The sequence below is a fragment of the Dermacentor albipictus genome, chromosome 1 (genome assembly GCF_038994185.2).
Source record: "Dermacentor albipictus isolate Rhodes 1998 colony chromosome 1, USDA_Dalb.pri_finalv2, whole genome shotgun sequence".
Classification (NCBI taxonomy): domain Eukaryota; kingdom Metazoa; phylum Arthropoda; class Arachnida; order Ixodida; family Ixodidae; genus Dermacentor; species Dermacentor albipictus.
This window is the reverse complement of record NC_091821.1, coordinates 520,954,436-520,979,557: the sequence shown is the minus strand read 5'-3', so window position 1 is coordinate 520,979,557 and position 25,122 is coordinate 520,954,436. Positions and strand designations below refer to the sequence as shown.

At 49.6% G+C, this 25,122-nt stretch overlaps 1 protein-coding gene and 2 long non-coding RNA genes across 4 annotated transcripts in view; 1 reads left to right on the top strand and 2 right to left on the bottom strand.

The window, feature by feature from the left end:
• Positions 1-25,122, top strand: part of LOC139054908 (U2 small nuclear ribonucleoprotein auxiliary factor 35 kDa subunit-related protein 2-like) — a 303,026-nt gene that overhangs the window by 264,852 nt on the left and 13,052 nt on the right. The gene's annotated exons all lie outside the window — the stretch shown is intronic.
• LOC139054904 (uncharacterized) lies at positions 5,406-14,091 on the bottom strand. Of its 2 annotated transcripts, XR_011511608.1 has the most exons (4): positions 14,017-14,091; positions 12,881-13,878; positions 12,454-12,749; positions 5,406-5,515 (listed from the first exon to the last, which is right to left on the bottom strand). It is a non-coding gene; the product is annotated as an uncharacterized lncRNA (long non-coding RNA). The 2 variants fall into 2 exon arrangements; XR_011511607.1 differs by lacking the exons at positions 5,406-5,515; positions 14,017-14,091 and adding an exon at positions 5,852-6,870 and having other exon boundaries at positions 12,881-13,793.
• LOC139059984 (uncharacterized) lies at positions 18,079-19,607 on the bottom strand. The gene is made up of 2 exons (XR_011514542.1): positions 19,457-19,607; positions 18,079-19,392 (listed from the first exon to the last, which is right to left on the bottom strand). It is a non-coding gene; the product is annotated as an uncharacterized lncRNA (long non-coding RNA).

Below are 25,122 nucleotides of genomic sequence, written 5' to 3'. Positions count from 1 at the left end.
GCAGCAAGCAGATGAATGCCCGTAACTTTGCTGCTGCATAGGAGCACAGGCTGTGCTGTGTGGCACTCAGAGTGACACGTGACTTAGATTCAAGGCAGCATCAGTTATTTGTTGAATCTGTTGCTGCAGTGAACTAATTAAAGTTTAGAGAAATAATGAAAAATACAACCCGAATGTCTGGGTGCTTTTGTTTTACTTCGCACTGTAGCAAGAGAGATGAATTTCCGTTTCGTCTCCTTTTCCCGACGTTTGCACACGCGCAGAGAACGAAACTATACGTCATTGTCTACATGTGTTCCAGCATTGCGATCATGAATGCTCTTTTATCCTCTCGCGTTTGCCTCAGTGCTGGGGCACTGACTTATACCGCTAATCACGTGTTCTCGTGTAGAGCGCGCACTATCGTCCGCTACAGGAAACGAGACAAGCGCAACAGCTCGCGCGACACCGTCACCGGAAGTGTGCCAGTGACGGTGAAAAAAAGAAGACGGCAGGGTATACCCGCCGCGACCCCTCGGCTCCGGTATGGGAGAACGCAGTGAAGGAAATTTGCTTACACAGGCGAAATGGGGAATGTCGAGAGAGTAATTATATAGGCGGCGACGCTCGCCTCCTGAAATCATGCGTTCGCGGCACTTCAATCATTCTCTATATGCTGTTAATGAACCAATTTGAAAAATGCTTGTGGTAGAACACTTCTTAGAGGCACGTAACAACTTTCAGTGTATAACCAAAATTTGTTATGTAGCCTGTGAGGGGCCCTTTAAAACAAACTCGGTAAAAATCGGGTGTACTGTGGGATGTTGTTACAGCTGCGTCGAGCTTCACAGCCCTCTACACAAGCATTGCTGTGAAGCCTGTGGCAGAAATAGAGTTTTATTCAATCAAAGGACTGCATAGAGCGCGCTCTCGTGTTGTGCTACGTGAATGAAATCATTCGTTTCCTGCCTGCACAAACGTTTGCATCTCGAGTGGATTTCAAGCACACCGTATAATAACGTTGAGTTCCGTCGTGCTTCGCAGCACTATACACAAGCACTGCCGTAAAGCTAGTGGAAAAACTACGATGTCATGAAACCAGATCAATGCTCGCTATTTTGGTGCGATGCGTGAATGGAAACATTGCTTGCCTGCCTGCACAAACGTTTGCATCTCGAGTTAATATCAAACAAATCATATAATATGTGCAGTTTCGTCGAGCGCTTCACCGCACTGCATGGAAGCATTGCCGTAAAGCCTGTAGTATAAATAGGGTTTCATGAAGTCAAATTAATGCGCAAACCTCGCACTTGTGGCGTAGAAGGTAAACAAAGAATTCGTTGCCATGTCTCCGCAGTAGTTGGTCACGTTGATTTGTGTGAGCATATTGGTTCATGTGCCCCATCTACCTCTGTGATGAGAAAATAAGCAAGAATATCAGCTGCTATGTGTCGATGCATATGCTTTTTATTACAAGGTGTAGGAGCAGTACATCTTACTGCATGAGTAAACCACTCATGGAAACAGTACGTTCCTTGAACATTGTAGCTATTTAATAGCCTAGGAAGCGCGCTATATTGGAAGTTGCAATTTTTTTTCTGTTCGCAAAATTCAATAACTCGATGCTTTTTCTAAAAGCAAAAAATTATAAATTTCGTAATGATACGTATGCTGCGTCAGTAAGTTAAGTAGGCAGCACATAATTAGGCTAAACCAGAGGAATATCCGCAGGTATTTATACAAATGTACAAAGTATTTTAAAAAAATGTTTTCTCAAATGTTTTCAGTGTGGAGTAAGGAGTTGCATGTGCGTCCAGCGCTGATTTCCAGCGCTTAATTTTTGTTGAACCTTGATGTAACAAAGACGTAAGACTCAGCACTCTATTTTGTTACATCAATTTTTTTTTTTTTTACAATAGAACACTGCATTCTACTATACGTGCCGCTCATGCGCCCCAAAATTTTGGCCCCTCTAAGGAAGTCACTGTTCTCTAAGTTTCGCCCGAAACTTAGATATCGCTACTTCCAATTGACACTCATGAAACCAGCAGCCACGTCGGCTTGCCGCCTTTACACCGGCCGCAAATTACTTTTAAAAAATGTGGCACGCGCGGGCCGTGTATATGCACTCTGCTGCGCGCGGACAGCCATATGCACGGGCACGGCCAGGCAAGAGACGTCGCGCGCTCTCTGACCCTAGCGCGCACTTGATCACGGGACGTGGACAGCGCGCATAAAGCTGCCATCCTTCTCGGCTAACCCTCGCACCCTTTCATTCGCAATTAACCCCAGCATGTGGGATGCAACGGAGCACTATAATTTTTGTCACACTTGGACTTTAAACCAAACATCAGGGCGATGGCGAAAATTCGCTTAGGGTGTCCAAAAATTGCGATCGCAATAATACACTATGGAGAAAGGTATTATGTAAATTATCTGTGGATGGGTCGAAACCCCCTAATTTCCCAAACACGCACCCATCCACTGGCACGCTGCACACATGGATCCCGCGCGGCACGCTGCATCATTAAGGCGTATCGTTCTTCGCTAGCTCTATGATCATTTATGCAGTAGTCACTTGGCGAGAAGCTTAATTTCCAACCTATGCGCAAGTGTCGTAGCTGAATTTCGAAAGTACACGGACCATATATATGTTGGTAAAATAATCGGAACTCACTATTTAGACTCGCCAAAATTATAATTAGCTGCTCACTTGAACACATAAGAATTTACTACTCAGCCGAGCTCACTCGGGCTCAAACTCGCCAAAATACTGCTCAGCTGGGCTCACTCAGACTCATGGGATGATCTCAGGGAGTTGACTCATCAGTCAGTTTGCCAGCGTATGATGTGTGCTGAACCACAAACCTGGCTTTCTTGAATAAAAACAGTTGGTCGCTGCAGCATATGGATGCACATAAGTGTAATTCAGAGAGCGCGGCATTGTAAAGGCTGCCACAGTTACCATGCCATGCTGCAGCTCATTTCAATCATGTCAAATGCAATACCCCTGCCAGCTTTTAGTCAGTCGATCAAATGTGATTGCTATTTATCTCATCACAACACCTCATTTTCCTGCCTAAGGCTTTGGGTGAATTTTCCTTGGCATCCATTTTGTTACTCTTTTGTTACAGGTTACCAGTTATCTGTTGCCTATACGAAATTTGAAGTTGTGCACATGTCATGTGGACTCCATGCCAAACTCGTAGTACTGCATGCGTTTTTGCAGTTAGGTCTAGAGTTACAGAATCGCATGTGGGAGTTACTTTAGTTAGCAGCTGTAGCTTTGGAACAAACACGTGCATGAGAGTGTGCTTAAGTGTTACCTGTCAAGACTGGGAGCACCAAAGCAACTTGTGCAGTAAAGGCATGGGCAGTACGAGCCCACAGATTTTACTAAGTGTGGCTGAGGTGATGCGTCTAGATTTCACTATGAAGAGAGCCAAATAAAAGGTTGCCTATCCATCATACCTATTCTGGAGCCTTTTCTTGAGCTTTTCTAAAACATTAAGCGCAGCGTGTACACTTTATCACAGCATAATTATTACATGTGATATAAAACATTGTATTGTGCAGTTTCCCCAACTCTTCGTGAAGGCATCTATCCATACATTAAACAGGAATAGGCTCAATGTTGACATATCTCCACAGTAGGATCTCCAGGACCTCGTACTGTCACAATGCATCACAGACATTATTTCAGTGAACTCCAGAAGTGAAGCTCTTCGTTAACATTGGCTAAAATTGTATTTTTATATAGCAAAGTGATCATGCATAAATCTGTATGTCATGACAGAACACTTTGTTTCTCACGGACTTTAGTTTACAATTGTTTTCAAGATCAGGAAAATTGTGCAGTGTGCTAGTTGGTTCAACATACTTAACACTGTTGTGCGGAGTGACGAAGGGACAGGACTTGAGCGAGAAAACAATAGACACCTGAGCACAAGGCAATGATTCTGCTGAAAAGTAGGAACCAAAGGAAAAGACAAGTCGTGGAAGCATACAACCTCAAGGTGGACGCACAGGGCTCATGTGTCAGCCCGCCGTCTATTTCACTCAGCAATAAAGAGATTAGCATAATCACTGACAATAGAGGGTGTAGGTAGACCGGGAAGAGGACTCCTGTGCATGCGTGTAGGCTTTATGTACGCTTCACTTGCAGAAAAATAAACCAGTTCATAGTTTGCGCTCAGGTGTCATGTGTTGTTTTCTCGCTCAAATCCTGACCCTTCATCGCTCTGCGCAACAGTGTTAAGTTTTCAGGTTGTTCACTATGTGATGTAGGAAGGGTAAAATTGATGGGAAATCCCAATATTCTCGGGCATATCGCGAAAAATATGGCCCAAGTCAAGTGTCATTTTAGGCTTCACTGTCCCCTTATATAGGGCAAATAGTAATAGTTTGAATTCTATGGACGCTGGTTGCTTTTTATGACTTAACCTAGGCAGTGCTCAGCTCTCAGTTGAAAGGAACAGGTAAACAGGAGGACTTGCCACATAAGCAGAAGGTAGCACTCCAGACTTAAGCTTAATATACTGCGTGCTTCCAGAGCCCTAGGGGGCTAGTCTGCAAGTGTTGACTAAGTGGACTGTCCATTCCAGTACACGCTGAATGAATAGAGCACGAGAGCCCATGGTGATGATTGCCACTTGCTCTACCAGCTTATAGCTCTACCTAATCAGTGTGTGCTGAAACAGTCCACTTAGTGGATCCTTACAGAATCCTTCCCTAGACTGATGTTTATGTTGGTAGGTTGCAAGTATTGCACTTTCTTTCCTTTGATGTGGGCAGTTCCCACATATGGATGCAATTTAACATATTGTATTCATATTGCCTTTGGTCTATACATATCTAATTCATGCTTATAACCAGGCCTACAAGCTCTTGTCCTGCATATTTATGTAGCCTTCTCATTGGAGAATGCAGTCAATTTTCCATTATACCCTCAAGCACTTGAAGTAGACACTGCAATAACCCCAAGGGAGGGGGGACAGTAACGCAAAAACCTTTCTGGGCTTGTGGTGCTGCTGAAGGATGCACACATACCATTTATGCTAAAATTCCCAGCAGACATTCCAAAGTTTGTACGAGTTCGACTTTAGCTGGCTAAACTGAATGATTCATATTGAAGGCAATTCTTGCAACATTTGGTCAAACTGAATGAAACTGGACAGCACAATTAGCTGTGTTCATCTACCATTTATACGACTGCTGCCCCGAGCATTTTGCCTGTTACTTTGCCTTTCGTTTCTGTACTATCAAGTTCAAGTACACATGTACTTTATCACTGTACAAGTAGAATGGCTTCAAGGCTTTTCCTGGGCATTCAACAGTCACTATTTATTCCTATAAACCTTCCTGCATGTGAAGGCAAAAGAAACTTATTAATTCATGCTGGAAGTATAAAAAGACAGGTATTTGCACAGAAAATGTTTATTTTGAGCACCGAGGTTATTGCTGATGTAGATATGGTGCTGGCTCCCTCCTTGCCCGAAGCATGTGCTTGCTGTACACAGCACCAGATGATGGCTTCCTAGGTCAAAAGATCAAAGTGAAATAAGAGGCTTTTGTTTTAGCCCCGGAAAGAAAAAGCAGGATTGAGACATTAACATGTATAAAAAATACTTGCCTAAAGAAAAATTAATACACAAGCAAATTCACTAAAGAGGTTCACTTTCAAGAGCGAAAGTATGGTTACGATGAAAATTACAAGGAAGCTTCACTGCTCATTGAGGTTTCGGTTCAGTAGTTGTTGAGCCACGAGGGTTAGCATGCTACATCTTGCATATTATGTTTTGTAGAATATTGCACTTTGAACAATGTAGTGCCTATTTAAATGAACTGACAAGGAACGCTGAAACTCCAGGCTAGTTTGGTCTGCACAAGATATGATACAGACACTGTACTGCATTCATTTAGCGTTTTTGTCACTGATCTCGTGCACAAAGGTCATTCACACCTATCCTACATGAAATGCAGTTACTTCTTTGAAGCTTCATCTAGTCCTTGAATTTGCTGCATGCTTATGTCTAAGGGAGTTCGTTTGGTTCCTGTTAATGTAGTACATCTAAGCAACTGTTATCAAATGCCCATAGTGTTCCCTTGCATGTACAAAACATTTTTGGCCCTTTCAATGCACAATACTCATTACATTTGACACTTGGGACTCGTGCAAGGCGCCATTTAGTATTATATGCTTGTCCACATCTGATAATACTTTCATAGCTGGGTCATTTCCATGCCAAATGCCTTGGTTATTACTGTGACCATCTCACACTTTTCCTTTAGAATCTTCTTGTCCACTTTTAAGGAAGCACCCCACGACACAATGTCTCCATCCTAGTGGTGCTATGGAGTTAACTTATGTGCTAGTTGTAGCAGATGACGTCAACTGAAGGCCACTGAAGATAAAACTCTCTGCGACAATTCCTTTTACACAAAAAATGCAAACAATACAGAATAGTCAAAATGTAGTTATCTGGCAAGACTGGCTGCATCCATCATCTTTGTTTGGCGCAATTCTGAGGTGGCTCCATGTTACAAGACGCTTGTCGATCATTGCCATGTGACTGTTTGGGACTCTATAAAACACAAGAATTGCCTTACTCCGGCCTTTCTCTTTGTGCAGCGGCCAAGGTTATTATTCGTCCAATCGCACCGTGTCCTGTTCGTGTGTCCATAGACTAAATTCTTCACCACATTGTTTTTGCGGTATTTCGTGAGTGACCCATGAACTCATCTTGGGGTGGGACTTCTTATCTTTGGCGTTTGCTTCTATCTCTTGTCGTCAGCGCCTCACACAACTGGATGATGCCACTGGCAATTCTCTTCCTAACCACGAAGAATGCATTCGTCTCGTCACCTCTTCCGATTACGTTCTTTGGCCACCTAAAGAAAAGATTATAGGTGTCAACTCCTGTAACATTGTGGATGGCGGCGTATTCATTCTACCCTATGACCATACCCTATCCCGAGCAATTCTGATTACCCCTGGCCTTATTCGCTTCTCTGAGGGGTCTGCATTGCTTACTGCAATAAACCAAATCGAACCCCAACTGTTACCTCGTGGATCAACTGTCACTTGAGCTGTTGACACTCATGTCGTTGCAATTGGCACGAAGACAGCTCAGTGTGTTCTTGCGTCTGTTACCGTGCGCAAAGATGTTCACCACGTGTCACGGATGGATGATGCACTAGATTCACTCCACGGTGCTGAGTATTTTTCTAGCCTTGACTTTAGACCAGGCTACTGGCAAATACCGATGTCCAAATCCGACAAAGCAAAAACGACATTTGCTACCCCTGATGGGCTCTACGAGTTCAGTGCGATGCCTTTTGGACTCTGCAATGTGCCTGCCACATTCGAACGCATGATCGATAAGTCTTGTGTGGCTTGAAATGGAAAACCTGTCTGTGCTATCTCGACGACATTGTGTTTTCAACCATGTTCTCACAACATTTGCAACATCTTGATGAAGTCCTTGCCTGTCTTGCAAATGCTGGTTTGCAGCTCAACACACGCGCGTGTGCGCGCGCGCGCGCACCACGCACGCGCGCACACACACACACACACAAATGCAGTTTGGCCAGCAAGGCCATCAATGTTCTGGGGCACATAGTCTGCAAAGAAGGTATTCGTCCAGACCCCGAGAAGCTTACTGCCATCCTCGAATTTTGTGTCCACTGCGTCAAAAAGACATGCACAGTTTTCTTGGACTTGCTTCTTCCGGCACTTCATATGCAACTTCGCTACACTTACGTCCCCGCTCCATCAACTCCTCCCCAGTAACGCACCCTTTGTTTCGTCCGACGAATGTGAACATGCTTTCCTGCTTTTGCAACATGCCCTGACGTCAGACCCAGTACTGCGCCACTTTGATCCAACCGCGCCCACCATCTTTCACACCGACGCTAGCAGTCAGTCTCGGTGCCATTCTACTACAATGCGACAACACATTCCGCGAACGAGTAATAGCTTAGGCTAGTCGTGCACTAACCAGTGCAGAAAATTACTACACCATAACCAAGCAGGAGTGCTTTGCAGTTGGGCCGTGCAAAAATTTCACCCATGTCTTCATGGCCGCCATTTCACAGTCGTTACCGACCATAACACACTGTGCATCAGGTCACCTGGGTTGCTGTGTGCTTCACCTACAGGAGTACGATTTCAATGTCACCTACAGGGCTGCAAAGAAGCATCAAGACACCAATGCTCTCTCTTGCTACCCTCTGCCGAATCATGACGATTCACCATAACCTCTCCGCGATTGTGTACGTCCCGAGTCCTCTTCATCGGCTTTACCCATTGTAGCCCTCGAATGGCTAAGACACAATAGCCCATCTGTCCTTGTGTCCCACTAACGCATCGACCCATACTGCTGAACTATTCTCCAACGCATGGAAGATTCTTCGTCACCTCCAAACACCTGACTTTGTCGACAACTTAATCAATTCAAGCTGCACAATGGGGTTTTACATCGCAACATTTATCACATCGATGGCAACAAATGGGTCCCGGTCATACCATGTTCTCTGCAATGTGAGGTGCTTGAAGCCTTTCACGATCATGCGACGACTGGTCCTCTAGGCTACCACAAGACTTACAACAGAATATGAAGTTGCTGCTCCTGGCCTGGCCCATCTTCAGCCGTTGCGAAGTATGTTGCACCCTGCGTTCATTGTCAAAGCAAACCCAACAGCTCCTTCTGGCTCTTTACAACCTCTGCCTTGTCCCGCTTCGCCTTTTGAAGTAGTTGGAATAGACTTGTACGGTCCTCTTCCCATGACCTCACATGGAAATCGTTGGATTGCAACGGCCATAGACCATCCAACACGCTATGCGGAGACAGCATCTCTACCATCCTGGACTGCTGCTGAAGTCGCCGATTTCTTTCTACACAACATTATCTTACACCGCAGTGCTTCACGCGTTCTCCTCAGTGACCGCAGCAGTCTTCCTCTCTTCTATCCTTACCGAAGTTCTGTGCGCCTCTAACACAATTCGCAAGACGACTTCCAGTTACCATCCGCAGACCAACAGCTTGATGATTGCGATGTACAGTCACATGCAATATGAATTGCAACACCGGTGCCCGTGGTCGAAGGGGTTCCAAGGCTGTACGGCTGTGCAGACACATGGTAAGTTCCAGACCGAAACACAGCTTCAATTAGTGGTGTCTATTAAACTGCTATTTCGAATGTCAGAGCTGCTGCGCAGCCGTGGAGCCCCTTCAACAACGAACAAGAGTGTTGCAAGTCATATTGCATGCGACTGTACATCTACCCTGGCCACACGAACGGGGATGCAATCCTGTCGTTCATGACATTCGCCTATAACATGGCTACGCAACGTACCACTGGATTTTAACATTTTTTCTTCATCTATGGCTGTTCACCAAGTTTCATTCTTGATGTATCATTCCTTTCGACTCCTGTACCCCCATCAGTTCCTTTCTTGGAACAGTTTGTGTCTCGCCTCGCAGAGTGCAGACGCCTCGCCCCGCTTAACACCGACGTCTCCCAGGACGCTCGCAAGTTTCGTTACGACTCGACCCACTGTGCTGTAACTTTTTCTCCTGGTGACAAAGTTCTTTGGACTCGTGTGTGCGTTCCTGGCTTATGCAAAAAATTTTGCAACACTTCTTGCTTATGCAACACTTCTTGAATGCCCACACCACCATATCGTCGGGCAGCGAGCACAACCTGCGACACCCATGTGGCCACAGTGACGAGAGGCGGCCTGCGCAGCTGGCCGGTTGGGGTCATCAGGTTGTCGCCGGCCATCCACTGATTATATTGTTCACGGACACGGTCTTTAACAGGCTTGTTGAGCACGACGTCCAGTGGCTGAAGTGTTGACGTCATGCCTCCCGGAATGACGGCGAGTTCCGTCCTCCCGTCGCGAAGTGCCAGCTTCAATCCTGCGGTCAAGTGCCCGCGAAAGGCATCCAAGACGAGCATGCTCGGACACCGCAAGAGTGCCCCTGGTTGCCGATTCCAGACGGTCTTAATCCAATTGAGCATGAGGGCCTCGTCCATATAGCCCTTTTCATTCACGCGAACGACATCCCGTGGGAAAGCCTCTTTCGGCAGCGTCTTCCTCTTGAATATTATGTATGGGGGCAGCTTTCTGCCATCTGCAGTACACGCGAGCATCACCGTGAATGCTCGTTCCCCGTAGAAAGAAGCTCAACTTCTTTTGTGCCACGTTCGCACACTGTGGTGAGCGACGGCATGTCGAACCACACCGGCATCTCATCAGCGTTGCCGATCTGTACCAACATGTAGCCATGCTGCTGCCGGAGACGGATAACATAGCGCTGGAATTTGACCAACTTGTCCTCGTATGCCTCTGGCTGCTTCTGCCAGATTGATTTGCGCTGTCGAAGTGCGAATCCCTTGCGTTACATGAAGCGACGAACCCAATAAATGGAGCCCTTGAATTGTTCCTTGGGCAGTCCGGATTCTCGGGCGATCTCAATAGCTTTGATGCAGATGAGTTCTGCTGTGACTGGCAAAGATCAGGCACGATGCTCGCGGACAAAATCCGCCACCCAGTCTTTGAGCTCCGGGTGCACTGCGCCATAGAATAAAGAACTTCGTCAGAATAAAGAACCGCGCAGCGCCCGCGAGTTGGGCCGCGTCGGTCACCAAGGGGGCGATAACAATGTGGATGCCGAAAGGTCTGCGCTCCTACATGCTGCCAGACGACTATTCATGCTGTGCCAAGGGCCGGTATGTAAGTCAAAGGGTGAACTTTTAGTAATATTTTTGGGAAAAAACCTCAACCTATATTCCGCACTATACGGTACTCGCACTGCTGGAGACATATGCCGTGGCCGAGAACCTACGGCTTCCCGACTACTCGGGTGCCACCACCTGTGCCACACGCAGTTGCACTGCGGCACCCTGCCTAGATGGAGTCCATAAGCCAGGAAAGCCACGCACGGCAATCTATGTCCGCAGCACCCTGGCGCGTGCTGTTCTACCTGTTGCTGACATCGCCGGTGGCCCCTTGGAGTCATGCGCCGTTGTGGTACGCCTTGGCAGCCAGGACACGGCTGTGGCGAGCATCTGCATCCGTCCAGGAAAGCTGTGGGATCCCTCCAGCCTCATCCAGCTGGCTGTTCGCCTTGGTGGGCATGCAGTCCTGTGCAGTGACTTCAACGCACACCACACAGATTGGGGAAGCCGCAGCTGCACCCGCTGAGGCAAAGGCCTCACAGATGCCATCAGCTGAGCTGGCCTGCTGACCTTGGAACACCAGGGAGCCCACCTACGTCTACCGCAGAGCTCGCACGGCCATTGACCTCTCCCTCAACACTGAGCAGTGCTCCTACTCCTGGGCCACAACTTCGGACAAATGGGGGTCTGACCACTTCGCTATTGTGATCAGCCCCAAGTCTGGGAGAAGGCCTAGGTCAAGAACTTACGTCACAGACTAGTCCCTGTTCCGGAAGCACTGCAGCAAGTTGGACGATGGCCGTGACTTCCTGAGCGCCATCGTGGATTGTGCTCAGGCTGCCACCGTTCAGTGCTCTACCCAACCAGATACCCCCGCTCCGGACCTCCACCTGCTCAACATTCGTGCCTCCAGGCGCCGTATGGAGCGTGGAGCAATCCGGACGGGCAAGGCAGAGCATTGGACCGAGTACAGACGTGCAGATGCCCGCTGCAGACGCCAAGCCCGGCGCAGGAGGAGCCTCTGCTCTGCCATCGAGGGCAGGTCCAGGGGACCCCTGGCTTGGAGACTGCTCAAACCCCTCACCAGCAGGAGAGGAAGCCTACAACCTGTCCTCGCCGTGGCCATCACGCTGAGCATCAGCGAAGAGGCCCTTGCGGAGCTCCTCGCCAACCAGTTTGCGCTGGCTGTACCACGCATTGCAGCCATCCTGAAGGTAGGGCAGCCTTCCGTCAGCCTGCCTAGCTGCCTGCACAACCACCACACAGGGTCTTCGCTTCTGTAAATGGCCTGTCATCCAGTCTTGGGAGCCTGGCCTCACAGTTCATTGGCCCAGAAAGCAGTCCGAGCGCTTTTTCGCTGCCTGAGGGCAACAGACTTGAGTGCCCGACTATAGACATCCTACACTTAAGTTCTCTCTCTTCCTCTTTCACTCCCCATTCCCCTCCCCACGTGTAGGGTAGCAAACTGGACTCAGCCTGGTTAACCTCCCTGCCTTTCCGTCTTCCCTTCTCTCTCACCACCCAGGGTGGCCATCGAGCCAGGTTATGGCTATCTACCAGGACCCGCTGACGCTGCACGAGCTCCAAGCATCGCAGTGCACCAGGAGCCCAGTGCACCAGGAACCCAAATGCTTCGCAACCTGGCCGCCAGCGAGCAGCTGCACCTGCTTGACTGCTTAAACATCTGGCAGTCAGGGCAGGTGCCGGAGTCATGGCGCACAGCCTACGTGGCCCCCATCCTGAAGGCCGGCTGAAAAACGCGAGCTCCTATCGGCCAGTCTCACTCACCTCTGCTGCTTGCAAGCTGATGGAGGCCATTGCTTTCTGGCCGATGAGCAGATAGGCTTCCGGCGGAGCTGATGCAGTGCGGACTCCATCGTGGACGTGGTCTCCACGCTGGAAGAGGCCAAGGCCTGCGGTGACGCCGTGCTCCTGGTGCTTATCGGCATGAAGGGGGCCTTTGACGGCCTGCCCTATCCAGTCGTTCAGCAGGCCCTGGACCTATTTGGTAGAGGGCGTCCCACAAGGATCAGTGGTGAGCCCTTTCCTGTTCAACCTGGCCCGACTGCCTGCTGTCCTGCAGACTGACCCCCACAACCACGTGAATACCTCCATCAACGCGGACCACATCGCCCTATGTGTGCGAAATCCACCACACAGCCACAGCAGTGCGCGCTCGGCTCTGCAAAGAGCACTCGACACCGCCGCTGCTTACCTGAGCTGCATTGGCCTTGCCATCTCGGCAAGGAAGACGGAGGCCATGCTGCTCCACCCAAGAGCAACCGCCCGCTGCACAGCTGCAACTGGAAGGCGACCTTGAAGCCCGGCAGTGACGTACCCGGGGCTACACGTTCATCACCGGCTGACCTGGCTGCCTGCTGTCAAGACCCTGCATGTCCAGGTCCTCCGGGTCCACAAGGCAGTCTCCCAGCTTGTTGCCCGAGGACAGAGCTGCACCACTAGGTGGGCTCTGCGGCTGTACCATGCAGTAGCCACCTCACGCCTGCGGTACGTCCTCCCACTCGTGGCACTACCACGTGCCCGTCTCAAGAAGCTGGAGCTGCAGCATAGGGCCGAGATTAGGTTCTGCCTGGGCGCTCCCTGCAGCTCTGAAATCGCTGCAACCTTGGCCGAGGCAGGAGCATGGTCCCCATCACTCCTGTCACAGCCCACATTCTACAATCAGCCACAGCTGTGCACATCGCTGAATGACACTGCGTTCAGGTATATCGGTCACATTCCGACCACACACACAACCCCCATCACATCTGCACTGAGCATTACGCTGCGGAGAAAGCTTATCAGTGAATGGCTACTGACAGCGCAGCGAAATTTTGGTTCTAAAGCAATTTTTCCCGACCGTGCAATGAGGCCGCAATGCGAGACCGCAACGAGGCCGCAATTTGGTGACTTTATTCACTACCGCCCTTAGCCGGCAGATCTGAACCATGCATCAGGAATGTGCATTTCCATTGGGGAACAATAGAAACTCTTATTTAGGCTAAACAAGCGCGCGTACGTACGTACTTACATGCCGCACTCGGGACATCTGCCATTCAAATATTCTGCCATGTAGCAGCACCGTAACCAAGTAATGTTACTGTTACGTGCTTGTGACAAAGACTCTAAATAACTCTGAAGGAGCGCAGTTCCGTGTAATATACGTTCTCTGCATTAGGGCACTGTAGCACTGGCTGGCCGGTGTGGCGGTCCCTGCAATGCATCACAAAAGCTCGTGAGGAACCTGGCTATAAAGTATCATCACAGAACACCTATATATGGCATCATGCAGTCGAAAGATTAGCTACGCGTAGTAGATGCACATCAAACGCAAAGACGAAGTATACTTACGAGAAGCAAAAGCCCGAAAAATAAGCGATCCACCGCTTCGTGCACTCCGAGCCTGCCATATGCCATATTATGCCGCCAAAAAGGCCGGATGTGACATCACGGACGTAAAAAAACAAAGACCGGATGTGGCGTCCCGGACGTGACGTTTGGGTGAACCTAACGCTTGCGCTGCGTTCACCGGGTGAACGCAGACACTTTCGTTCTCAAAGTAAAATCTTCATGAAATGTTTCCATTCATGCATATTACATCTTTACTCACCCACAATGCATGACAAAGCGAAGAAAAGCAAGAACAGACGACCAACTGTTTCAAAGCGAGCGCGAAACTTGTCGTCTGTCCTCCAACTTTAGCGGCCCGCTGATTTTTACGTAACATGTAGTCGTACACACAATAACAAGTTCTCATAGTTAAACAAAACATGTTTTCGCGTAATAATAAAGCTAAAACACCGTTTCACGTGCTATTTTAGTAGAAAATGAATCATTGTGACAGACGGAACGGTGCTTGCCAAGCGCGCCTTCAAGGTGTCCTGTCTCTGAAAGTGTCTGCGTTCACCCGGTGAACGCAGCGCAAGCGTTAGGTTCACCCAAACGTCACGTCCGGGACGCCACATCCGGTCTTTGTTTTTTTACGTCCGTGATGTCACATTCGGCCTTTTTGGCGGCATAATATGGCATATGGCAGGCTCGGAGTGCACGAAGCGGTGGATCGCTTATTTTTCGGGCGTTTGCTTCTCGTAAGTATACTTAGTCTTTGCGTTTGATGTGCATCTACTACGCGTAGCTAATCTTTCGACTGCATGATGCCATATATAGGTGTTCTGTGATGATACTTTATAGCCAGGTTCCTCACGAGCTTTTGTGATGCATTGCAGGGACCGCCACACCGGCCAGCCAGTGCTACAGTGCCCTAATGCAGAGAACGTATATTACACGGAACTGCGCTCCTTCAGAGTTATTTAGAGTCTTTGTCACAAGCACGTAACAGTAACATTACTTGGTTACGGTGCTGCTACATGGCAGAATATTTGAATGGCAGATGTCCCGAGTGCGGCATGTAAGTACGTACGTACGCGCGCTTGTTTAGCCTAAATAAGAGTTTCTATTGTTCCCCAATGGAAATGCACATTCCTGATGCATGGTTCAGATCTGCCGGCTAAGGGCGGTAGTGAATAAAGTCACCAAATTGCGGCCTCGTTGCGGTCTCGCATTGCGGCCTCATTGCACGGTCGGGAAAAATTGCTTTAGAACCAAAATTTCGCTGCGCTGTCAGTAGCCATTCACTGATAAGCTTTCTCCGCAGCGTAATGCTCAGTGCAGATGTGATGGGGGTTGTGTGTGCGGTCGGAATGTGACCGATATACCTGAACGCAGTGTCATTCAGCGATGTGCACAGCTGTGGCTGATTGTAGAATGTGGGCTGTGACAGGAGTGATGGGGACCATGCTCCTGCCTCGGCCAAGGTTGCAGCGATTTCAGAGCTGCAGGGAGCGCCCAGGCAGAACCTAATCTCGGCCCTATGCTGCAGCTCCAGCTTCTTGAGACGGGCACGTGGTAGTGCCACGAGTGGGAGGACGTACCGCAGGCGTGAGGTGGCTACTGCATGGTACAGCCGCAGAGCCCACCTAGTGGTGCAGCTCTGTCCTCGGGCAACAAGCTGGGAGACTGCCTTGTGGACCCGGAGGACCTGGACATGCAGGGTCTTGACAGCAGGCAGCCAGGTCAGCCGGTGATGAACGTGTAGCCCCGGGTACGTCACTGCCGGGCTTCAAGGTCGCCTTCCAGTTGCAGCTGTGCAGCGGGCGGTTGCTCTTGGGTGGAGCAGCATGGCCTCCGTCTTCCTTGCCGAGATGGCAAGGCCAATGCAGCTCAAATAAGCAGCGGCGGTGTCGAGTGCTCTTTGCAGAGCCGAGCGCGCACTGCTGTGGCTGTGTGGTGGATTTCGCACACATAGGGCGATGTGGTCCGCGTTGATGGAGGTATTCACGTGGTTGTGGGGGTCACTCTGCAGGACAGCAGGCAGTCGGGCCAGGTTGAACAGGAAAGGGCTCACCACTGATCCTTGTGGGACGCCCTCTACCAAATAGGTCCAGGGCCTGCTGAACGACTGGATAGGGCAGGGCGTCAAAGGCCCCCTTCATGCCGATAAGCACCAGGAGCACGGCGTCACCGCAGGCCTTGGCCTCTTCCAGCGTGGAGACCACATCCACGATGGAGTCCGCACTGCATCAGCTCCGCCGGAAGCCTATCTGCTCATCGGCCAGAAAGCAATGGCCTCCATCAGCTTGCAAGCAGCAGAGGTGAGTGAGACTGGCCAATAGGAGCTCATTTTCAGCCGGCCTTCAGGATGGGGGCCACGTAGGCTGTGCGCCATGACTCTGGCACCTGCCCTGACTGCCAGATGTTTAAGCAGTCAAGCAGGTGCAGCTGCTCGCTGGCGGCCAGGTTGCGAAGCATTTGGGTTCCTGGTGCACTGGGCTCCTGGTGCACTGCGATGCTTGGAGCTCGTGCAGCGTCAGCGGGTCCTGGTAGATAGCCATAACCTGGCTCGATGGCCACCCTGGGTGGTGAGAGAGAAGGGAAGACGGAAAGGCAGGGAGGTTAACCAGGCTGAGTCCAGTTTGCTACCCTACACGTGGGGAGGGGAATGGGGAGTGAAAGAGGAAGAGAGAGAACTTAAGTGTAGGATGTCTATAGTCGGGCACTCAAGTCTGTTGCCCTCAGGCAGCGAAAAAGCGCTCGGACTGCTTTCTGGGCCAATGAACTGTGAGGCCAGGCTCCCAAGACTGGATGACAGGCCATTTACAGAAGCGAAGACCCTGTGTGGTGGTTGTGCAGGCAGCTAGGCAGGCTGACGGAAGGCTGCCCTACCTTCAGGATGGCTGCAATGCGTGGTACAGCCAGCGCAAACTGGTTGGCGAGGAGCTCCGCAAGGGCCTCTTCGCTGATGCTCAGCGTGATGGCCACGGCGAGGACAGGTTGTAGGCTTCCTCTCCTGCTGGTGAGGGATTTGAGCAGTCTCCAAGCCAGGGGTCCCCTGGACCTGCCCTCGATGGCAGAGCAGAGGCTCCTCCTGCGCTGGGCTTGGCGTCTGCAGCGGGCATCTGCACGTCTGTACTCGGTCCAATGCTCTGCCTTGCCCGTCCGGATTGCTCCACGCTCCATACGGCGCCTGGAGGCAGGAATGTTGAGCAGGTGGAGGTCCGGAGCGGGGGTATCTGGTTGGGTAGAGCACTGAACGGTGGCAGCCTGAGCACAATCCACGATGGCGCTCAGGAAGTCACGGCCATCGTCCAACTTGCTGCAGTGCTTCCGGAACAGGGACCAGTCTGTGACGTAAGTTCTTGACCTAGGCCTTCTCCCAGACCTGGGGCTGATCACAATAGGGAAGTGGTCAGACCCCCATTTGTCCGAAGTTGTGGCCCAGGAGTAGGAGCACTGCTCAGTGTTGAGGGAGAGGTCAATGGCCGTGCGAGCTCTGCGGTAGACGTAGGTGGGCTCCCTGGTGTTCCAAGGTCAGCAGGCCAGCTCAACTGATGGCATCTGTGAGGGCTTTGCCTCAGCGGGTGCAGCTGCCGCTTCCCCAATCCGTGTGGTGTGCGTTGAAGTCACTGCACAGGACTGCATGCCCACCAACCCAAGTAACCACGGATATCCGGGCGACGTCCGACGGACGTCCTGTCTGGATATTCGGGATGTCCGTGGGATATCCATGAATGTCCGACGTACGTCCGAGGGACGTCCCTGGGAAATCCAAAAGTAATCGCTTTGGCATCCGTATTACGTCCGACGCGGACATCCAGCATGGACATTCAGGGGACGTTCAGGATATATATATATATATATATATATATATGTGTGTGTGTGTGTGTGTGTGTGTGTGTGTGTGTGTGTGTGTGTGTGTGTGTGCGCGTTCCCGGGGATATTCCAGATATACACATGCCTTGAAGCGACAATAGTGGCCGGGACACATTCAAGCACCGGACCATTATATATATTACATTGGTCTAATGCTTGAATGCATTCTTGTTTTAAATAAACGAGAAATGAATTTACACCAACTTCCAAATACAATTAAACGTTTATTGTCACCTTATACATATACATAAAAAGACCAATAAGCAGATATATGCGTACTGTTCAAAGAACAAATAAATACACGGATAAAGAAGAAAACTTGCAATTTCAATAGCACAACAACAAGGTAGAGAACAGCAGAACAAAAATACTTATTGCCCACCCTGCTTTGACATTTGAGTTTGCAGCATGGAATAAAAAGAAAGAGCAAAAACACATCAATTAGCATTATTAAGCAGCGAAAGAAACAGAAACGACATGAAGGAATTAATCTTGACTACATCACTTCACTAGCACTCTGCGACACGGGCACAAAAACTGACATTAACTGGCTAATGCCTTAAACTTTAATGTCATTCGCGGGGTGCCACACGGACATGCTTAATGGTATTGCAGCTTATTCGCGACGTAGTGCGTTCTCGTAAGTCAACTTGCCGTCAAATGCGTACTCTCGTTCCCAATGTCTCCACATTCTGACGTGGCTAAACGAATTATTAGTGAAGAACAATCAATATATTCTTCACTTTCTTTAAACAATAGCTCTTTCTCGTGGCGTAGTGCGTTCTTACAATTATTAAAACTCACTTGGCCATCGAATGCGTACTCTCGTTTACAATGTCCCCGCCGTGGCCGTAGTGACCATATTCTTACGATATTAAACAAACTTGTAGATAAAAACAACTAATATATTATTCACTTTTTTAAAAGGAGCTTTTTATTTTCGTAGAGATCAGCAGGCGATCTTGCCGCTACTGACGGCTACAGCTCTGATCATGAGCGCATTAGCCAGGAGAAGCTGTTTGCCAGGAGATTCTGAGGAGAATCAAAGGGCGCCGATGAAGAGTCCGCGGTAGCTAAAGCAAATGTAGACTCCGGGGTCCTGCTTACCAGAAAACCCGCATTGACTTGTGCGTACACCTCTCCTAAGGGATCCTGTTCCGTTCTCACAGCGAAGTGAACCATCCGAAGCGTCACGTAGAGTATATCCATCAGGGAAGCAAGGCACATTGTCCTTAGTGCGCGTAGTGTCACAACCACCGTCCTGAACTTCCGATGTCGCCTCGGTGCAGCAACCAGCATCACAAGGCGTACAAATGTTTGCAGGGACAGCCCGAACGCACATGTTAATGCATGCGTGCGGGGTATGCGCGCCACTGCACAGTTCTAGACTTGCGAATTCTCGAGCTGTTGACTGCTGGCTGCCGGTGCGAGATCCGAAGTCCTCGAATATCGTCTTTGTTTCCAGCGACGCTCTTTTTCGCGCGTGCGGCTTCTCCCGCAGTCTAGGCATCCTGGCACCTGTGAAGAAAACACATTTCAATACCCAAACGAATTAAAAAAGAAATCGATGTAGCTGTCATACCTTGGTAGCTGAGTAGGAGACTTCGGCAGGCACGGAAGGTGACAAACGCTGCTCCGCTGCCCTTAAAACGATCGCAGAATGAAAAATGGCGTGGCGACGATGGCTAGAGCTTGGATTGGATTGGATGACTGCAGCGTTCTGCTTTGCCAAGGTTGTAACACTTCCACGTGCGTCTACGCAAACATAAATAGGTTTTTAAAATATTCTATTATTACACAGTGAAATATTTACTTATTCTGGGAATATTCGGTATCTGATTTTTGAGTTTTTAGTTTCTGCTAAAGCTGTCGGCGCCAGAAAAACATAGCCTTTGAGATTACTGTTCAACGCACGCAGCCACCAAAAGCGTAGCCTTTGAGATTTGTTTTTGTTACCTATAATGATATTATTGTATGCACAATTGAACACCGCAGACAACTTCCTGTTTTAAGAAACCAGCCAAAAACAGGCGCACACAGGAAACATACGAGAAGACAGGAAAGAGGCTGGAAGAGGCCTGTCTTGTGTATGTTTCCTGTGTCCGTCTTTTTTTTTTGCTGTTTTTTTTCTTAATACAATGCTACAACTAGCCCAACAACGTGTTTTACTTCCTGTTTCAATGATAAACCTGAACCTACATGTTCGGAGGTCAGGACCAAAACTCTATGATCAGGAACTTTTCATAATGAGGGATAACTTGAGTGCTTGGCTCTAGGTCGAATAAGTGGCTTCAAATGGGCGCTTATATATTCTGCTAGTCATCCACAAGCATTTTTTAAAGCAAACTACAAATTGTTTGTACGACCCACCGATAGAAAAAAAATTGTATTTTAATACTGCGATGTTAAAGTGGGCAGAATTGATATCAAGTTGGAAATATATTTATTTTGCTTTGAAAAAAGAATGAACTGTGTCCGATAGAGAACAAAAATAAACAAATATAATATGAACAAACTAAAATTTCCGGCAATATATTTATGCTAGTTTATATATAACTCACTAGTGTATATCCTGGGCATGCCTATTTATGGACAGCCAGCGGACGTTCAAAATGGGATGTCCCATGGACATCCCGGTGGGATGTTCTTCGGACATCCAAACAGGATATGGACTTCTCCTGTACGTCCCACGGACGTCCGTGTTGGATATCCGGATAGATGGACGTTGGGACTTATGGTGGACGTCCCACGGATATCCGTGGTTACTTGGGAAGGCGAACAGCCAGCTGGATGAGGCTGGAGGGATCCCACGGCTTTCCTGGACGGATGCAGATGCTCGCCACAGCCGTGTCCTGGCTGCCAAGGCGTACCACAACGGCGCATGACTCCAAGGGGCCACCGGCGATGTCAGCAACAGGTAGAACAGCACGCACCAGGGTGCTGCGGACATAGATTGCCGTGCGTGGTTTTCCTGGCTTATGGACTCCATCTAGGCAGGGTGCCGCAGTGCAACTGCGTGTGGCACAGGTGGTGGCACCCGAGTAGTCGGGAAGCCGTAGGTTCTCGGCCACGGCATATGTCTCCAGCAGTGCGAGTACCGTATAGTGCAGAATATAGGTTGAGGTTTTTTCCCAAAAATATTACTAAAAGTTCACCCCTTGACTTACATACCGGCCCTTGGCACAGCATGAATAGTCGTCTGGCAGCATGTCTGGAGCGCAGACCTTTCGGCATCCACATTGTTATCGCCCCCTTGGTGACGGACGCGGCCCAACTCGCGGGCGCTGCGCGGTTCTTTATTCTGACGAAGTTCTTTATTCTATGGCGCAGTGCACCCGGAGCTCAAAGACAGGGTGGCGGATTTTGTCCGCGAGCATCGTGCCAGATCTTTGCCAGTCACAGCAGAACTCATCTGCATCAAAGCTATTGAGATCGCCCGAGAATCCGGACTGCCCAAGGAACAATTCAAGGGCTCCATTTATTGCGTTCGTCGCTTCATGCAACGCAAGGGATTCGCACTTCGACAGCGCAAATCAATCTGGCAGAAGCAGCCAGAGGCATACGAGGACAAGTTGGTCGAATTCCAGCGCTATGTTATCCGTCTCCGGCAGCAGCATGGCTACATGTTGGTACAGATCGGCAACGCTGATGAAATGCCGGTGTGGTTCGACATGCCGTCGCTCACCACAGTGTGCGAACGCGGCACAAAAGAAGTCGAGCTTCTTTCTACGGGGAACGAGCATTCACGGTGATGCTCGCGTGTACTGCAGATGGCAGAAAGCTGCCCCCATACATAATATTCAAGAGGAAGACGCTGCCGAAAGAGGCTTTCCCACGGGATGTCGTTCGCGTGAATGAAAAGGGCTATATGGACGAGGCCCTCATGCTCAATTGGATTAAGACCGTCTGGAATCGGCAACCAGGGGCACTCTTGCGGTGTCCGAGCATGCTCGTCCTGGATGCCTTTCGCGGGCACTTGACCGCAGGATTGAAGCTGGCACTCCGCGACGGGAGGACGGAACTCGCCGTCATTCCGGGAGGCATGACGTCAACACTTCAGCCACTGGACGTCGTGCTCAACAAGCCTGTTAAAGAACGTGTCCGTGAACAATATAATCAGTGGATGCCCGGCGACAACCTGATGACCCCAACCGGCCAGCTGCGCAGGCCGCCTCTCGTCACTGTGGCCACATGGGTGTCGCAGGTTGTGCTCGCTGCCCGACGATACGGTGGTGTGGGCATTCAAGAAGTGTTGCATAAGCAAGAAGTGTTGCAAAATTTTTTGCGTAAGCCAGGAACGCACACAGGAGTCCAAAGAACTTTGTCACCAGGAGAAAAAGTTACAGCACAGTGGGTCGAGTCGTAACGAAACTTGCGAGCGTCCTGGGAGACGTCGGTGTTAAGCGGGGCGAGGCGTCTGCACTCTGCGAGGCGAGACACAAACTGTTCCAAGAAAGGAACTGATGGGGGTACAGGAGTCGAAAGGAATGATACATCAAGAATGAAACTTGGTGAACAGCCATAGATGAAGAAAAATGTTAAAATCCAGTGGTACGTTGCGTAGCCATGTTATAGGCGAATGTCATGCACGACAGGATTGCATCCCCGTTCGTGTGGCCAGAGTAGATGTACAGTCGCATGCAATATGACTTGCAACACTCTTGTTCGTTGTTGAAGGGGCTCCACGGCTGCGCAGCAGCTCTGACATTCGAAATAGTGGTTTAATAGACACCACTAATTGAAGCTGTGTTTCGGTCTGGAACTTACCATGTGTCTGCACAGCCGTACAGCCTTGGAACCCCTTCGACCACGGGCACCGGTGTTGCAATTCATATTGCACGTGACTGTACATCGCAATCATCAAGCTGTTGGTCTGCGGATGGTAACTGGAAGTCGTCTTGCGAATTGTGTTAGAGGCGCACAGAACTTCGGTAAGGATAGAAGAGAGGAAGATTGCTGCGGTCACTGAGGAGAACGCGCGGAGCGCTGCGGTGTAAGATAATGTTGTGTAGAAAGAAATCGGCGACTTCAGCAGCAGTGCAGGATGGTAGAGATGCTGTCTCCGCATAGCGTGTTGGATGGTCTATGGCCGTTGCAATCCAACGATTTCCATGTGAGGTCATGGGAAGAGGACCGTACAAGTCTATTCCAACTACTTCAAAAGGCGAAGCGGGACAAGGCAGAGGTTGTAAAGAGCCAGAAGGAGCTGTTGGGTTTGCTTTGACAATGAACGCAGGGTGCAACATACTTCGCAACGGCTGAAGATGGGCCAGGCCAGGAGCAGCAACTTCATATTCTGTTGTAAGTCTTGTGGTAGCCTAGAGGACCAGTCGTCGCATGATCGTGAAAGGCTTCAAGCACCTCACATTGCAGAGAACATGGTATGACCGGGACCCATTTGTTGCCATCGATGTGATAAATGTTGCGATGTAAAACTCCATTGTGCAGCTTGAATTGATTAAGTTGTCGACGAAGTCAGGCGTTTGGAGGTGACGAAGAATCTTCCATGCGTTGGAGAATAGTTCAGCAGTATGGGTCGATGCGTTAGTGGGACACAAGGACAGATGGGCTGTTGTGTCTTAGCCATTCGAGGGCTACAATGGGTAAAGCCGATGAAGAGGACTCAGGACGTACACAATCGCGGAGAGGTTATGGTGAATCGTCATGATTCGGCAGAGGGTAGCAAGAGAGAGCATTGGTGTCTTGATGCTTCTTTGCAGCCCTGTAGGTGACATTGAAATCGTACTCCTGTAGGTGAAGCACACAGCAACCCAGGTGACCTGATAAATTCTTTAGCGATGAAAGCCAGCACAGTGTGTTATGGTCGGTAACAACTGTGAAATGGCGGCCATGAAGACATGGGTGAAATTTTTGCACGGCCCAACAGCAAAGCACTCCTGCTTGGTTATGGTGTAGTAATTTTCTGCACTGGTTAGTGCACGACTAGCCTAAGCAATTACTCGTTTGTGGAATGTGTTGTCGCATTGTAGTAGAATGGCACCGAGACTGACTGCTAGCGTCGGTGTGAAAGATGATGGGCGCGGTTGGATCAAAGTGGCGCAGTACTGGGTCTGACGTCAGGGCATGTTGCAAAAGCAGGAAAGCATGTTCACATTCGTCGGACGAAACAAAGGGTGCATTACTGGGGAGGAGTTGATGGAGCGGGGACGTAAGTGTAGCGAAGTTGCATATGAAGTGCCGGAAGAAGCAAGTCCAAGAAAACTGTGCATGTCTTTTTGACGCAGTGGACACAAAATTCGAGGATGGCAGTAAGCTTCTCGGGGTCTGGACGAATACCTTCTTTGCAGACTATGTGCCCCAGAACTTTGATGGCCTTGCTGGCCAAACTGCATTTGTGTGTGTGTGTGTGTGTGTGTGTGTGTGTGTGTGTGTGTGTGTGTGTGTGTGTGTGTGTGTGTGTGTGTGTGTGTGTGTGTGTGTGTGCGCGCGCGCGCGCGCGCGTGCGTGCGTGGTGCGCGCGTGCGCGCACACGCGCGTGTGTTGAGCTGCAAACCAGCATTTGCAAGACAGGCAAGGACTTCATCAAGATGTTGCAAATGTTGTGAGAACATGGTTGAAAACACAATGTCGTCGAGATAGCACAGACAGGTTTTCCATTTCAAGCCGCACAAGACTTATCGATCATGCGTTCGAATGTGGCAGGCACATTGCAGAGTCCAAAAGGCATCGCACTGAACTCGTAGAGCCCATCAGGGGTAGCAAATGTCGTTTTTGCTTTGTCGGATTTGGACATCGGTATTTGCCAGTAGCCTGGTCTAAAGTCAAGGCTAGAAAAATACTCAGCACCATGGAGTGAATCTAGTGCATCATCCATCCGTGACACGGGGTGAACATCTTTGCGCACGATTTTGTTCAGCGCACGGTAACAGACGCAAGAACACACTGAGCTGTCTTCGTGACAATTGCAACGACATGAGTGTCAACAGCTCAAGTGACAGTTGATCCACGAGGCAACAGTTGGGGTTCGATTTGGTTTATTGCAGTAAGCAATGCAGACCCCTCAGAAAAGCGAATAAGGCCAGGGGTAATCAGAATTGCTCGAGATAGGGTATGGTCATAGGGTAGAATGAATACGCCGCCATCCACAATGTTACAGGAGTTGACACCTATAATCTTTTCTCTAGGTGGCCAAAGAACGTAATCGGAAGAGTTGACGAGACGAATGCATTCTTCGTGGTTAGGAAGAGAATTGCCAGTGGCATCATCCAGTTGTGTGAGGTGCTGACG